Raw genomic sequence first — 14212 nt, forward strand, 5'->3', positions numbered from 1 at the left:
TTGGTGTTGGGGAGAGAGGTGGTCTGTTGGATAAGAGGGAGTAGGGATTTCTAGGCCAGAGAGAGAACACGGGCAAGAGGTTGGTGGTGAGAAAGATGAGCTCAAGGTGCAGTGAGTAGGTTGGCATTAGAGGAGCAAAATGTGTGGATTGCTTGTAGTGGGAGATCAGTGAGGTGTGGGAGAAGGGTATGAACTGATTTGAATGCCTTAAATCCCATGGTAAGGACTTTCTGTTTGACTCAGAGAAGAATGTAATCTGACCCACAGCAAAAATCGATGAAATCAATTAAAAAAATACAGTAGAGAAATGTATAAACTGAAAAATACATATAGGGACAGTCTTTGGTAACTAACCACTCCAGGAAAGTAGTATTTGGTGAGAAATCACCACAACTTTTCCTATAGTCTAAACTTTGTGAAAGAGGCCTTCTGCCCAACATTTCCGTGCAGGGGAGGGAGGGTGGTACTCCTTCATTACAGTGTTGGGAGGCAGCCACCCGTAATTCCCATATATACCTGTCTGCTGATTTGATTGTCCACATTTGTGGGTAATACAAGCTCCTCCTCTTTCACGTATTGACTATTTTTAATTTGGTTTATCCCATCCCTGTCACCCCTTCCCCCAATTAGCTTGTAAACATTTTGTTTAGGGTTTGTGTCCTTTACAGCTATATGTTCCCAAGCAACTAGTACAGTCCTCTGTGCACAGTGCATACCTAGTGATGATGATGGTGATGACAGAGAGCAAAAAAGGCACTTGCTACTAAGATCCCCTTCACATATCCAGTAGCTCCAAAGGAGAAATAGTTTAGAGTGGCCCTTACCCCAGCTTCAGATGGCTATAGCAATGATCTACAAACTCGAAAGTCCTTTCACGTCATCATCATCTTTTATCTCCTCATCCCTGAAGGGCAAGGAAGGTGAGGAGACTGCAGTGGAAACCAGGAAGGAGTGATCAAAGAGGTAGGAGAAGAACCTGGACTGGTTCAGTAAAATAAAAAATGCGGAAAGAAAGACATGACTAATCCATGTAAAAGGCACTTGAGGATGAAGTCAGATTAGTCTCTTTAATTAGGAGTAGGCCATTGGAGAATTTGGTGTCATTTCAGAGAGAGTGTGAAATCCAGATTGCTGAGGGTGGGTTGAGGAGATAATTGATAAAAAGGAAGTGAGGACAGTGAGTTTATACAGTCCATGCAAGGGGTTTGGACAAGGATGAGAGCAAGGAGATGGGGTGACAGTAGATGAGTGTACTGGGCCAAGGGATGGCTTTTTTTAGTATGAGTAAATTTGGACAGGTCTGTAGGCTGAATGGAGAAGCCAAAAAAAGGAGTGAACCAGAATCCACTGCAATCATAAGAGTTTCCTGGGCCAGGATGGGCAGGTGTGACCCTAAATAGGTCCCTGGGGGTGATTCTCCAGATCTTCTTTGGCCCTAATTAAAACCCCATGGAAGTTCTGGATTTCCCCCAGATCCAGGCAAAAACCTAAAATTATGATTTTCTGTTTAGCTTATTCTCGCTAGTCTATTTGGGTTACCTGGAGTGGGGGTAAAAGCTTCCAATGAACCCTGGGGAATAGGTCTAACATCACAAATACTTTTTATATTAATAAATTTTTCCCCAACTGTAACTCAGAATTAATAGGCTCTATTGCTGTGAGAGCTTGGGCAAGGCAGGTGACTCCTGTCCATTTGATTGTTAACAAATAATGAAAATTTGTAGGAGAAAAAGGGTGGCAGAGGGGAAATGAAAATATAATTGACAAAAGTGTTGCTTGGGAACTTAATTCACAAGGAAATGATCATATTCCCAAAGGTGTATTTTCTTTAAAACCTTTCATTTACCAATAATGTCATCATCACCATTTCTCAGAAGACTGTTACTACATAGAATGGCTTGTTTAGGGTATAGTACTGCAGTTATTTTGCCTGAAGGAGTTTCATTGGTAAATTCCTATTTTTTTTCCTATGTGACTCCAACTATTTTCACATTTTGAGAATTCAGTAGATATGTTCTTAAATTCTAGGTTGGAATTTAGCATTCAAAGCAATTTTGCAAGTTTGTTTCATTCTTCTTTGCTTTCTCCAGTAATCTCAAGGACAGTTAAAACACAGCAGTTCAATTAGCAAAGTTCCTGTAAAGCACATATTTTATAGGTGTTTTGTGGGGTATATTGAAATAGTTTCCTTCTCAGTGACCATGACAATGAATACGGAAATGAGTAGGGTAGGCAGGGTTAGTGAATAAAGATACATAGGCTGATCCTTTTTCTGACCAAGTTTAAAAATAATGTTGGTATTTGTTAAGCGCTTACTATGTGCAGAGCACTGTTCTAAGCGCTGGGGGTAGATATAGGGTAATCAGGTTGTCCCATGTGAGGCTCACAGTTAATCCCCATTTTACAGACGAGGGAACTGAGGCCCAGAGAAGTGAAGTGACTTGCCTACAGTCACACAGCTGACAAGTGGCAGAGCCGGCATTCGAACCCATGACCTCTGACTCCCAAGCCCGGGCTCTTTCCACTGAGCCACGCTGCTTCTCTGAGTTTATGTGTGTGAACACATATGAACACAGATCCCAAGACTCATTTCCACTCAGTCAATACTGTTTGAGTGCTTACTCTATGCAGAACACTATACTAAATATTTGTGAGAGCACACTAGAATTAGTAGATATGATTTCTGCCCATGGAGTTGCCAGTATAGTGGAGAAGACAGACACTAAAATAAATTACAGGTAGGGGGAAGCAAATGAGAAGCAGCGTGGCTCAGTGGAAAGAGCATGGGCTTTGGAGTCAGGGCTCATGAGTTCGAATCCCAGCTCTGCCACTTGTCGGCTGTGTGACTGTGGGCAAGTCACTTAACTTCTCTGTGCCTCAGTTCCCTCATCTGTAAAATGGGGATTAAGACTGTGAGCCCCACGTGGGACAACCTGATTCCCCTATGTCTACCCCAGCGCTTAGAACAGTGCTCGGCACATAGTAAGCGCTTAACAAATACCAACATTATTAAGTTTAAAAAATGCATACATAGGGGCTAGGGATGGGATTTTCCAGGATACCAGCTCTATCTGCACTATGACTCACAGAAAGCTGTTTATGTTTACTTTAAGGAGTTCGAATTGAGGACTAACATTGTTACTGATGAATTAAAATCTATGCCATTCATTGGTTATGTTGAAGGATTTTTGGCTGTTGTAATCTTAGAGTAAGTTTCCACTAGACCTTTCTCGTGTAGTTTCTGCCAAACACAAAGAGCTGAAAGGAAAAAACACCATGGGCAATGCTATAAAAAAATATAACTTCCTAACATCTCGAACTCTTAGAAATTTTTTCTTTTCAGCCCATCTGGCCCAAATTCCATAGTGCTCTGGCACTGAGAGAGATTGGGAGGATCAATCAATGATACTTATTGAGTACTTACTGTGTGTACATCACTGTACTAAGCACTTGGGAGAGTACAATGTAACAGACAGTATAAACGCTTCCTGCCCACAAGAGGCTTAGAGTCTGTTGAAGTGATGCTCTCCTATGTCTTTTGATAGTGTGTGCTATTGAAAATCATTCTGTTGGGCTGCGGTTCTAATAGTAATTATAGTATTTATTGAATGCCTTCTTGGTACAATATTCCATGCTAAGCAATTGGGAAGTACAAAAGAAAGAAGTGACTCATTCTCTGCCTCTAAGTAGTACACTTGTGTATTTGCATGTGTACATTTATTGTTATACTATAGTTTCCCAAGAGCTTAGTATGGTCCTCCGAACAAAGTAAACGTTCAGTGAATACGATTGAATGAATGAATGGTAGACAGATATAAAATTACAGAAAGAAGAGTAAAGATAAATAATTGAATGGACACTGAATATACAAAATGAAGTGGATGGGTAATTAGTTGGGCAGGGAAATTGTCTCCCAACTCTGTTATGCTCTCCCAAGCACTCAATAAATAAGATTGATATTAAGTTCATAAGTGATAGAATTGGTTAGTGGTTTTAGAAAACTTCTAGAGTTGAGAATTAATCAGACCCGACTTCCTGGAGGAGGTGGTATTGTAGTAGGGCTTTAAATGTGGGGAGCTGTGATCTGTTGGATTTGGGGAGAAAGTGAGTTCCAAGTTGGAGGAAATGTGTGAGCAAGGGGATGGAGGCAGGAGAGTTGAGAATGAGGTTCAGTTGAAAGATTTGCTTGGGAGGAATGAAGAAAGCAAGTTGGGAAATAGCAGGTAAAGAGCAATAATAGCATTAATAATTATGGTATTTAAGTGCTTATTATGTTCCAGGCACAGTATTAAGCTCTGGAGTGAATGCAAGCAAATTCGTTTGGACACAGTCCCTGTCCCACGTGGGGGTCGTAGTCTCAATCCCCATTTTTACAAATGAGGTAACTGAGGCACAGAAAAGTTAAGTGACTTGCCCAAGGTCACACAGCAAACAAGTGGCAGAGCTGGGAATAGAATCCATAACCTTCTGATTCTGAGGTCTGTGCTTTACCCACTACATCATGCGGCTTCTGTGTACAGAGGGATAATTGGAGATGATTTGGTGGAAAGTCTTGAAAACGACTACGAGGAAATTTACGTGGAGGGACAGAAGAGACCTGTAGAGTTTGAGAAGAGATATGGACTGAGAGGAGCTTCAAAAAGATGATCCATGCGACACCATGAAGTATAGATTAGATTGCTGTAAATAATGTGTTCCTCTGGAAAGACGCAGGAGGGGCGGGGAGGAAGTGGCTGTGTTGTGCTGGTGTTTCAAGTCTGGGAGGTGAAAATACAAGATTGACTAAAAGGAGTTGTGACTGTGGGAGAAGGATGGAATCGAGGGTGCGTATTTTCACTTTTAGTGTTAGGAGAGTTGGCTGGCATTCCAGGAGGTGTGAGAGATCCTAAAGCCTAGGCTAGGTCTAGGGAGTGGTTTTAGACTATGGGGGTAGGAGACGAGAAATTAATTTGAGGACAAGGAGTGTCAGTGGGGTGGAGGAATAGAAAGTTGTGTTAGGAAATCCTGAATGTTTCTCTCCATTACTGGCCAATGGGGTGTTATAAGAGATGCACCTAGAGTCACAGACCCCAGCCACAGAGAAACCTGCGGAGGAGAGAGAACCAAAAAGAGTCCAAAGGATAACCCCAGGGAGATAGAAGAGGGGCAGATTCCAAGGATAGGAAAGGCACAGGAGACACAGACAAAAACAGATTCAACTACTCTTTGGGGAAATGGGGCATGAGCCCAGCCTGTCACCACACTGGAAGTATGATAATAATGTTGGTATTTAAGCACTTACTATGTGCAGAGCACTGTTCTAAGCGCTGGGGTAGAAACAGAGTAATCAGGTCTGGACCCTCCATGGCCTGGACAGGTTAGAATGTTCCCTCAGCTATCCAAAGGGGATCTAACTGGACAGTAGTCAGGGATGTAAGCTATATTACACTCTCAATACATTATATTATAAATATTGTACTCCCTCAAGAGTTTAGTGCTATGCCATACACAGAGTAAGCACTCAATAAATACCATTGATTGATTGATGGAACACTTACTGTGTGAAAAACACTGTCAAGCACTTGGGAGAGCACAGTATAATAGAATTTGTAGTTGCTTCCCCTGCCCGCAAGAGTTTACAGTCTACTCCAAGGAGAAAAGTCAACCCTGTGCCAGTATCTGTGCCAATTTAGAAGCCACAGAGTTCCTTTTATGGAAAAGATGTTGTATCCTTCAGGAAAGTCATTTGTCTTATAACTAATACTGCCAAATGGCCCTTTACTGCTAGAATCAGAATGCACAAAGCAGTGTGGCTCAGGGGAAAGAACACGGGCGTAGGAGTCAGAGGTCATGGGTTCTAATCCCGGCTCCACCACCTGTCAGTTTAACTTCTCTGTACCTCAGTTACCTCATCTGTAAAATGGGGATGAAGATCGTGAGCCTACATGGGACAACGTGATTACCATCTATCTACCCCAGCGCTTAGAGCAGTGCTTGACATAGCGCTTAATAAATACCAACATTAGCATATCCAACCATCATCATTAACTTCTGTTTAGTGAGTTCAATAGGCACATATTCTGAAAGGTAAATAAAGTCAATCCCATGCATTTGAACTGGGAAGTCCAGGCAGAAGGAGGGTATGGGAGCATGTAGTGTTGAATTTAGTAGTCTACAATGGAGGATCTTGGAAACTGTAATTCATGGAAGGGAAATTCAACAGTAAAACTATATCTGAGGATCCAATTACTAAGGGGTAAACTTACTCAGTGGATTAATTTGTAATGCACAGTTTTACCTTTACTGGAAAAAAGATTTGGCTATTAACATTGCTTTCAACACCATTCTTTTGGGTCCTGTCTCTCTTTTTGGACAAGCTTTGTTACTTCCTGAAATATTGAAGTTTTTATTATTCATCTAAATTTTCTCTGACAGCTACTTTTGCCCTTGCTTTATTCTGCCTGATGAATTCTCCCATATCTAATAGAAATTCACCCAGGTAAGAGGATAAGACAAGAAGGTTCCTATTGTTTCAAAATTATCTTCTATGAACAGCAGCAACTAATTAAGCCAGTTTAAAAATGGAAATTTTCACTTTCTCAAGAAGATATAGCGTTCAACTTATATTGGTGCAGTTAGTGGTGGAACCAGCTGGATAATCTCTGTAGCCGAAGCTTGACATGTAGGCTATCTTCTTGAAGATTCATGTGTTGTTTGACTTGATTTAATTGACTTTATTCTACCCTTGGCATGTGGAGACTAGCCATTGATGTCCCCAGTAGCCTCACTCTTCCTCTTGAATTTTCATCTTTAGGTACTTTATCAGTTTTTTTCTTCTTAATTATCTACTCTTTTCACCCATTACACCCCAGCTCACATACTTCTTTCCTCTGAAGCTTATGTATTTACGGGGTCCATTTTTATGTCTCCACCTTTTGAACCCCTTGCTCATGGCCTTCCTCCACCTTGGAATTTATTCCCCCTTCAATTCCACCTCCACCTCTGCACTTATACATTCACAAACATTGGCAGCACTGTTATCTGTATCAATTTCATGCCCGTTGACCTTATCAATTGTTTCAGACATTTAACTCCCTCCTCCACGTCACCTCCTCACTTTCCCTATTCCTTACCCTTAATGAACTGGCCATGGCTCCAATGGCTTCTTCCCCACTGTTTTCAAACATGCTCATGTCTTAAAACCCTCAAACCTTCCTTGACCTCACGGCTCCTTCCAGTTGTCACCCCATCACCCTCTTACCATTCTTTTCCAAACTCCTTGAGCGAGTTGTTTACACTTGTTCTCTCCACTTCCTTTCCTTGAATTTTCTCCTTGACCCCCTCTAACCTGGATTCCACTTCCCTCTCAAAGGTCACCAATCATCTCCCTCTTGCCCAAGCAAATGACCTCTCTTCCATCATAATCCTTCTCAACTTCTCCACTGCCTTCGTAACTGTGGACCACCCCCTTCTCTTGGAAACATTATCCAACCTTGATTTCACTGACATTCTACTCTCCTGGGCTCCTCCTATCTCTCTGGTCCCTCATTCTCAGTCTCTTTTTCAGGTTTCTCCTCTGCCTCCCACCCCTTAACTGCGGGAATCCCTCAAGGTTCAGTTCTGGGACCCCCTCTATTTTCCATCTACATCCACTCCCTTGGAGAACTCATTCACTTACATGACTTCAACCACCATCTTTATGAAGATGATTCCCAAATCTACATCTCCAGCCCTAATCTTTCTCCTTCTCCACAGTCTTGTATTTCCTCCTGACTTCAGGACATCTCTACTTGGGTCTTGGGTCAGGATGTCTCTACTGACATCTCAAACTTATCCAAAAAGGAACTCCTCATTTTCCCACCCCATAATCTGTCCTCCTCTGACTTTTCCATCACTGTAGACAACATCATCATCCTTCCTGTCTCACAAGCCCATTACCCAGTGTTACCCTTGACTCATCTCTCTCATCCAACCAGTATATTAAATCTGTCAATAAATCCTGTACAGTTAATACAAGTACGGTACTTGGCACAGAATAAGTGCTTAACAAATATTAAAAAATTGGAATCACTTACCAGATATCACAATTATTATTAGTATTATTATTATTGTTATCCAGAAGACAGAAGGATAGTCTGCTCAGCACCTAGGGAGATTTTGATACACATCCAAAAAACACCAAGCAATACTTTCAATACAATTTTATATATTTATGCAATTTAAATTATGCCTCCAGCTCTTGTTCCTCTCATATCATTTAATTCATTTATCTTTTCTGTGTACTTGCAGAGTCCTTGCAAAGAGAGACTATTTAAAGTGAATGATACATACTTTTAAGGGAAAAGCAATTGCTGAATAAAATCTCAATAGCCTGGGTTACTTTTATCCTTAGTTTAATACAAGTAGCAAGTCTGTCTCATACTTGGTCTTAATCCATGCTACCTTTATTCTGCCAAAGTTGCCCTTCACTTTGCATATTGGGGCATTGTATGAAACGAAGTCCTTTCAACTTTGATAAGCAATGCCACTTAGGTAACATAATTAGTATTCTTCTACAAGTATTACATTCCTAAACGCCACCCCCCAAACCCTGCCAAAAATTGCTTTTTTACTTTTCAGCAATTAGTGTAAAATTCCATAGATATTTAGGAACCCGATTATATTTTTTCTAATTTAAGTGTTTGAATTTGAAAGGAAAAAAACAAAACAAAAGAAAAACCAGGCCCAGGAATGCCAAACTAACATAATCAGAGAAATAAGCTACAAATGCAAATAGCGTGCATGATCTGGTGGAAAGAGCCTTGGCCTGGGAATCAGGACACCTGGATTCTATTCCCTCCTTCATCAATTGCCCATTCTGTGACCTTAGGCAAGTCAGTCAAGTTCTCCGTGCCTCAGTTTTCACTTTCATAAAATGGGGTTAAAATCCCTTTACTTCTTCCCCCTTAGACTGTGAGCCCCATTTGAGACAGAGATTTTATCTGATATTATATTACATAGTAAACACTTAAAAATACTCTCATCGTTGTTCACTCTTTGCACCCATTCAATACCAGGCTGTTTCTAGCAGTGGAAAAACAGTTCTGATATAAGCTCTGCTTTTAGGAATACTGTGAAATGAGTTTGCTGGGGTTTCTAGGTAAGCTGGTGCTTAAATTTAGGTGAATTTAAAACTTTATCTCCTTTAGGACTTTTCATTAACTTGTGATTGTTATTTGTTCAATTGAAAGCAGTAACATTCTGTATACTTAATGGCATTTACTGAGAGCTTGCTATATGTAGAGCACCAGGCTAAGAGTTTGGGAGAGTGTAACAGATTTGTAGACAGGGTCTTTGACTTCAGAGAATTTACAGTCTAATGGAGGAGACAGACATGAAAATAAATTACAGGTAGGGGAAGCAACAGAGTTTAAGAATATGTATCCAAGCACAGGGCGGGTAGGGTGAATACCAAAGCACTTAAATGTATGGCCTTAATTGTATAGGTGAAGCAGAAGGGAGGGAAAATGGAGTGGGTGTATACCTTTGCCAGATTGACACTACTGAAGATGTAAATTCAAGCAAATCTCTGTATTTATGCCTTTTTATAGCCTAACTTTAAGCTCTATAAAATAGAACACCATCTGGGTGTGTGTGCATATGTATGTGGGGAGAGATATAAATAGACATGAAAATGTATAAATGTTTATGCTGAGGTTTGACCACAGAATTGATGCCTTTTTTGACCAAATGTATGTTACATTTGTAACATATGGACAAGACTCAGAGCAAATGTAGATTTAAACATTTTTTCCTGTTTATATTTTCAGATGATGGGATCTAAGAAACTGTTAAAATGCCTGATTCTTAAATCTCCAAGTTTGTGATGAAGGAATTGGTATTATGCTCCTATTTAGTTCTATCAAACATAACCTAAATTTTGCTTTTGTAATTGAGGATCACTGGGATCTGATAAAGATTGGAATGTTAATAGGTAGTGGGTATTACCTGACCCTGATCATTTCCCTTTTTTTGCATGTCTTTTTTGACAGAATGGGCTGACTTTTGTAGCATCCAAATATAGCAAATAGCTGTGAAATACTTCAAATCTCAAAGCGACAATAAAACTGCAAAGTATGAAATGAAAGTGCCAGAGTGTGAGACACATTGCACAGTGCTGCTTAGTAATTCAACATGTGTCTGCAAGAGAAATGACAACATCATTGCACGATGCAACACGATTAACACTACTAGTAAAATCTTTTATTTGAGAAGAACCGAACCCGATGCTGCTACAGCACCGTAAGATAGAGAACTTGACAGGAATCAATCTCTCTTTCTCTCTTTCTCTCTGGCAATCTAAAGGTGGTTTTAAATAGGTGTGGCAAGGAGTTACTGTTTTTGATGGTTCCTCCATGTTCAAGCAATTTGTCCACCTCAATTCATAAATTTAACAGTGAACTCTCCATTATCATATCCATGATGGTTAATTTGATATCTTTAATGTCTCTACTTTAACCTTCATTAGGTTCCAGTGAATTATTTACTATGGATTAGCCATTCTGTACATTTTCTTATTTATTTAGTTTTGAGATTTTGTTTGACAAAGGTTCAGTTATCTTTATGAGGTGTTAGGTAAACAAGCATTTTTGTGAGGGAAGGAGGAAAAAACAGTTTGAGACAAAGTCAGGGAATGAGAAATTTCAAAGGGATCTAAAACAGCTCAGGATTCTTTGATTGTGCTTTGAAAAGCCAGTTCATATATTTGGAATCATTTTTGATGTCTTGTTTATTCATTTTCAAATTCCAAATCAGCTTGTGAACCATTTTCAAATGCACAATGTTTTGTTGTGCTGTGCCTTTAACTATCAAACAAAGCAACTTTCACTATGAGTGCGTGACCTAGTGGAAAGGGCACAGGCCTGGGAGTCAGGGAATCTGGGTTCTAATCCTGACTCTGCCACTCATCTGCTGTGTGACAAATGTGGGTATGTTAACTCCGCTGTAAAATGAGGATTAAGACTGTGACCCTCCTCCCCCAGCACTCAGTACTGTGCCTGGCACATAGTAAGTGCTTAACAGATTCCATTCAAAGTGTGTCACCAGTCTATATCCACTCCCCGAATACAGAGAAGCAGTGGCATAGTGGATAGAGCACGGGCCTGGGAGTCAGAAGGTCAGGGGTTGCAATCCTGGCTCTTCCTCCTGCCTGCTGTGTGACCTTGGCTTGATTCTATTTATCGTGCTTAAGTTGTCTTGTTTTTATCCATCTGTCTCCCCCTATTAGACTGTAAGCCCATCAGTGGGCAGGGATTGTCTCTATTTGTTGCCGAATTGTACATTCCAAGCGCTTAGTACAGTGCTCTGCTCATAGTAAATGCTCAATAAATACTATTGAATGAATGAATGAATTTCACTTCTCTGTGCCTCAGTTATCTCTTTTGTAAAATGGGGATCGAGACCGAGCCCCACGTGGGACAGGGAATGTGACCAACCCAATTTCCTTATATTCACCCTGGCACTTAGTACAATGGGTCCTTGGCGGTCACAAACTAAGCGATTGACAAATATCACAATTATTATTATTATGTAAGTTGCTGCTTGCAATTTAATTTGGCTTGTCTGGTCAACTGGGTTTGAGTGAGGCAAGGGATTGCAAGGCACCATTTCTCATATGTGTTGAACAATAACTTCTTAAATTGTGGTATCCCATGGAGTCTCCCGTAATAATGATGGCATTTTTAAAATGCTTGCTATGTGCCGAGCATCGAGAATGCTGGATGAACGGTGATCCTGGGACTTCAGGACCAAGAGCACACCCAGAGAAATTAATTCTATTCCTAGTGGTCTGTTCAGTGCATGTGCACTCCCTCGTCCTTTTCAGTCATGTTCCTTCTTTTGGCAGGGGGCAACAACTGGGTAGCCATGAAGTGAGGAAGCCAACTGGGAAGACCATAAGAAGGTTTGTTACATTCAGACCCCGGCCCACATCCTACCACTGACCTGGAACGCCCTCCCTCCTCACATCCGCCAAACTAATTCTCTTCCCCTCTTCAAAGCTCTATGGAGAGCTCACCTCCTCTGGGAGGCCTTCCCAGATTGAGCCCTCCCTTTCCCTCTGCCCTTCCTCCCCTCCCCATTCCCCCTTCTCCCTCCCTCTGCTCTACCCCCGTCCCCTCCCCACAGCACTTGTATATATTACATATTACTCTAATTAATGATGTGTATATATCTATGATTCTATTTATTTTGATGGCATTGATGCCTTACTACTCGTTTTCCTGTCTGTCTCCCTGTTTTAGACTGTGAGCCTGTCGTTGGGCAGGGTTGTCCCTCTCTGTTGCCGAATTGTGCTTTCCATGCTCTTAATATGCTGCTCTGCACTCAGTAAGCGCTCAGTGAATACGATTGAGTGAATGAATTCAGGACACATTTACGGCAGAATCAGTGAATGAATGACTCATATTTATTGAACACTTTTACTCTCTGAAGAGCCATGAACTAAGCACTCGGGAGAATACCATAGAGCCTATGTCTGGGACCAATTGTTCGCATAGGACTTAGTTTAGCCATCCATGGCAGGGCACATGGTTGAATTGTTTTGTAGAACTGGCAAAGGTTTCCTCTGATAATAACAATAATAATAATAATGTTGGTATTTGTTAAGCACTTACTATGTTCAGAGCACTGTTCTAAGTGCTGGAGTAGGTACGCGGTAATCAGGTTGTCCCTCGTGAGGCTCACAGCCAATCCCCATTTTATAGATGAGGTAACTGAGGCACAGAGAAGTGAAGTGACTTGCCCACAGTCACACTGCTGACAGATGGCAGAGCCGAGATTCGAACCCATGACCTCTGACTCCCAAGCCCGTGCTCTTTCCACTGAACCACGCTGCTTCTCTAATGTTGGTATTTAAGTGCTTACTATGTGGCGAGCACTGTTCTAAGCGCTGGGGTAGATCCAGGGTAATCAGGTTGTCCCATATGAGGCTCACAGTTAATCCCCATTTTATAGATGAGGTCACTGAGGCACCAAGAAGTGAAGTGACTTGCCCAGAGTCACACAGCTGACAGGTGGTGGAGCCGGAATTAGAACCCATGACCTCTGACTCCTAAACCCGTGCTCTTTTCACTGAACCACGCTGCTTCTGATACAGCCGTCCTAATCATTGCCCAGTTTAACCTTGAGAGGGGTGCTTAGGAGGGGTGAAGCCAAGGACCCACGCTATTCACCTCCTCAGCATCCACTGCTAAGCTGTCTTCCATTTCACACACCATTGTTGAAAGTGGCCCACTTTTTCCTCCCTCATTTTTGAGGTCTTAGCCTAGTAAACGTTCAGGTATGGGGATCGATATTTGAACACACCAGGTGGTAGGATCTGCCATAAAAAAGTGACCTGGACTTTACAGATGATTGGAACGGAATACTTGGGCAGTGCTGAGAAAAATAACATTCTTATTTAACTGGGGAGTGAGACTACATTGAAAACCATCAGATAACCCTTTTCAGTCTGTGTTCTGCAAATAGATTGGGCACAAACAACTCTGAAGAATTTCTTTTAACTACTCTGCAGATGCCTTTATGCAGATTCATTAGCATGCCGATAATTTCCCATTCACTCACACGTTGAATTAAAACTGAAGAAACCAACAATTTACTATAAAATTCCTCTGCTCTTTCTAGTTTTCTCTTTTATCATCTCCTTTGTCATAAACGTCTAGAATTAATCAGATTGAGCAAGGAGTGGTTAAATCTAAAGGATGACAATATGTTCCAATCTTTCTGAAATTGAAAATATCCTTCATGTGTTAAATTCTATAATATGCCTTCATGTTCTCAGGAAGAGACCTAAAATAAACAGTAATGATGCTATCAGATGAAGATGGGAACATTTTAACGTTCACCTACAGTAGGAAAACCAGGAAGATCATCTATATTATTAGTGGATAGTCTATGAAAGGCAAAGGAGAAGCTGGAAGATCATCATATTTTTTTATGGTATTTGTTGAGCGCTTACTATGTGCCAGGCACTGAACTAAAGAGATGGTGTAGATCCAAGCTAATCAGGTTGGACAGAGTCCCTGTCCCACATGGGCTTACAATCTTAATCCCCATTTTACAGATGAGGTAACTGAGGCTCAGTGAAGTGACTTGGGCAAGGTCACACAGCAGACAAGTGGAGGAGCTGGGATTAGAACCCAGCTCTTCTGACTCCCAGGCCCGGGCTCTATCCACTAGGTCTTACTGCTTCCAT

The 14212-nt window shown here is 41.2% G+C and overlaps 1 protein-coding gene across 21 annotated transcripts in view; it reads left to right on the top strand.

The window, feature by feature from the left end:
* IQCM (IQ motif containing M) overlaps positions 1–14212 on the top strand; it is a 370600-nt gene that overhangs the window by 40698 nt on the left and 315690 nt on the right. For 3 of the 21 annotated variants that reach the window (XM_029076899.2, XM_029076901.2, XM_029076900.1), the window contains one exon: positions 11864–11920. The exons of the other annotated variants lie outside the window; for them this stretch is intronic. The gene's annotated coding sequence lies outside the window, so the exon portion shown is untranslated. The remainder of the gene's footprint in view (positions 1–11863; positions 11921–14212) is intronic. 21 annotated transcript variants of the gene reach the window in all.

The sequence above is a fragment of the Ornithorhynchus anatinus genome, chromosome 12 (assembly GCF_004115215.2).
Source record: "Ornithorhynchus anatinus isolate Pmale09 chromosome 12, mOrnAna1.pri.v4, whole genome shotgun sequence".
Lineage (NCBI taxonomy): Eukaryota > Metazoa > Chordata > Mammalia > Monotremata > Ornithorhynchidae > Ornithorhynchus > Ornithorhynchus anatinus.